This window comes from Rhinoderma darwinii, chromosome 2 (assembly GCF_050947455.1).
Source record: "Rhinoderma darwinii isolate aRhiDar2 chromosome 2, aRhiDar2.hap1, whole genome shotgun sequence".
In the NCBI taxonomy this organism is placed as follows: Eukaryota; Metazoa; Chordata; class Amphibia; order Anura; family Rhinodermatidae; genus Rhinoderma; species Rhinoderma darwinii.
Window position 1 is genome coordinate 365,066,445 of NC_134688.1, and position 3,764 is coordinate 365,070,208.

A 3,764-nucleotide genomic window follows, 5' to 3' on the forward strand; every position below is an offset into this window, starting at 1 on the left:
ATACAAGGCCGCAGCAGCCTGGCATTACACGGGTGGGAGGGGCCACTGGTTTAGTACATTCCCAGGCTAATAACACTGTGTTGTTTGTGGCTGGTTATGATAAATTGGGTGGAACCCCATGTCTTTTTAATAAAAATAATAAATAAATAATAAAAAAAAATTACGTGGGGTCCCCCCCACTTTTATAACCAGCCAGATACAACACAGCAGCAGCAGCCTAGCATTACAAGGGTAGGAAGGTCCACTGTTTTTGGCCCTTCCCAGACTCATAATACCAGCCTGCGGCCGCCCCAGAGACCGACCATCACAACAGATGGTCGGGTACTGGATCGTACCCAGCTCTTCCCGGCACCCCTGGTGGTGGTGGGTACCGGGGTAATAATGGTGTTTAGTGTTAGCCTCTGTACCGGCTAACACTAAGCCTCCCATTAGTAATGGACCTTGTCACTCAGACAGCGGCCATTACTAAAGTGGTAGTAATACAATTTTAAAAGAAAAGACAAAGATATAGATAAAATATTTTATTTAAATAAAGCACCCCCAACATAACCCTCATTAACCATTTTATTGATGAAAAAAAAAGCGTCATCTAAGTAGACCTCGAAACCGACGTAGTCCAAACACCAAACCTGTAAAAAAGTATATATATAAAAAAAAAATGAAATAAAACATGTCGTAGCCTTAGTTTCAGTTTCATGTGTGATACTGACTGTTATACCATGTATAGAAGCCTGCCGCAAAGTTGGCTTAGATACAGGGCGCCAGCAGACAGTATCATACATGGCCATACAGACATTTATACCATCAAACATACATACATGCAAACATAAATATATACATACAAGCAAACACATATATACATGCAAACATACATACATGCAAACATACATGCAAACATACATACTTGCATGCAACCATACATACAAACATGCACATATATACATACATACATACATGACAACATACATGCAAACATACATACATGCAAACATACATACATACATGAAAACATACATACATGCAAACATACATACATTCAAACATACATGCACATATACACATACATGCACATATACACATACAAACATGACAACATACATACATGACAACATACATACAAACATACATACATGCAAACATACATACATGCAAACATACATGCACACATACACATACAAACATGCCAACATACATACAAGAAAACATACATACATGCAAATATACATACATGAAAACATACAAACATACATGCATACATACATGAAAACATACATACATGCACATATACACATACAAACATGACAACATACATACATACATACATAGATACATAGATACATACATACATACATACATACAAGAAAACATACATACATACATACATGCACATATAAACATACATACATGACAACATACATACATCACAACATACCTACATGCACATATACACATACATACATACATACATACATATATACATACATACATACATACATGACAACATACATACAAAAATAAACTCACCTAAGACGTTCCCACGAAGAGCTGGACGGTCCCGTCACTTTTCTTCTTACTGCTCCCATTCACAATAACATAGCGGTGGGCGCAGATGACGTAATCACGTGGGCCTGATATGATTACGTCATCTGCGCCACAACGCACTGTTACTATTAATGCGAGCGGCGCCAAGAAGATGGAAGATGGCAAGTGACGGGACCGTTCAGAGCGCCGTTAGAACGTCTTAGGTGAGTTTATTTTTTTTATATATTTTTAGTTGTTCGCCGGGTGCTGATGCAGCACCGGTGCGGCGGATACACAAATTACATGTAGTGACAGGGGGGGGAGAGAGATGTTGGTTGCCGAAACGGGGTGAATGTAGTGTAGTGTAGTGTAGTGTAGGGTTGATGACATTCACAGAAAGTTCGTCTCAATCGGGCTTACCATGCCCGCTTGAGACGAACATTCTCACGATGTTGCTAGAACTACAGTATCTAGCAACATCGGGAGCGCGCACACTGCAGAGCAGAGCGGCTTGATTGACATCGAGCCGCTCACGCCCCTTTTTAGAATAGATAACCAGCACTTGCTAAGTTATCAAGTGTAAAAAAAAGGCACTTAGGAAATTATTTTTTTTAATTTTTTAACAGCAAATGTTTTAAAATTCATTTCCTGCTTAGAATGTCTAAAAAAAAAAAATTTTAGTCAACTTGGGACAACCCCATTAATGATTACAGACTATAAACTAACCTTATGTTGTCTGATCCTGCAGTCATGTGTTACTCCCTTCCACCTGTCCCGTACGGATTGCTAATTTACAATAATATAGCAATGGCAGGGGACAGGTGGATTGGAATATGGCTAAATGATCAGACTACAAAGGGTTTATTTGCAGTTTGTAACCATGAAGACACGTAGGTCTGCATAGGACCTAAAGATACAAAGTTGCTTAATTTTTAGTATAATATGCATTGGAGCAATAAAAAGAGGGTGGCAAAGGTGACCTTAAAATAAAAAATGATAAATGTCATTGATCAATTAGAAATGTTGGGGAAAATGTTTTGCATGTAAGACCATGCTTGCCTTCTCAAGACAATAATGCATGTAAAACCATCTATAAGAGCTGTAGGGGGTTTTAGTCAAGCTACTTTAGCAAATAAGCCAATGCCACCATCATTTGCTTCCAAATATTTTTTTTTACAACTCCAAAGAATAGGCCAAAAATGTGTAAAAGGTGCGGCTTTCACCTCCGGAACCCACACTTATGTGGAGAATGTGGTTCACAGCCACCTCTCCATTTATTCTCTGTCTGGAAGTGGTGGAAGTCGAACGCCTCACTAGTCAGGACGAGGGCTTGGGACTCTAAGGGCATGACCAGACGTGGCGGAATTGCTCTGGAATTCCGCTGCGGACAGTCCGCAGCGGAAATCCGCAGCGTACACGTTTCTCCATTGCCTCCCACAACTTTTTAGTAGGGTTCGTTTACACGTTGCGGACAAATCCGCTGCGGAGCATAGGCTGCGGTGCGGAATTTGGTGTCCGCAGCATACAATGGTTGTTGCGGACGTGTCGCGGACTTGTTGCGGACTCATTGCGGAATTTCTCCATTGACTTCAATGGAGAGTCAAAATTCTGCAATGAAGTCCACAGATGTTATGTGTGCTGCGGAGCGTATTGGTTTTACTAACATGACATTTCTTCATTCTGGCTGGACCTATGTATTTCTAGGTCTACAGCCAGACTGAGGAAGTCAATGGGGCTCCCGTAATTACGGATGACTACATGTGTGCACCCGTAATTACGGGAGCGTTGCTAGGCGACGTCAGTAAATAGTCACTGTCCAGGGTGCTGAAAGAGTTAAGCGATCGTCAGTAACTGTTTCAGCACCCTGGACAGTGACTTCCGATCACAATATACATCAACCTGTAAAAAAAATAGAAGTTCATACTTACCGAGAACTCCCTGCTTCTTCCTCCAGTCCAGCCTCCCAGGATAACGTTTCAGTCCAAGTGACGGCTGCAGTCAATCACAGGCTGCAGCGGTTACATGGACTGCCGCGTCATCCAGGGAGGTCGGGCTGGATGGCGAAAAAGGGACGCGTCACCAAGACAACGGCCGGGTAAGTATGAATTTCTTTTTACTTTTACTAGGGAAAGGGCTGTCCCTTCTCTCTATCCTGCACTGATAGAGAGAAGGGAAGCCCTCTTCCCCTCAATACGCAATGGCTAGTCCGCATCAATTTAATGCCCATTTTTGGCAAAGCTGCA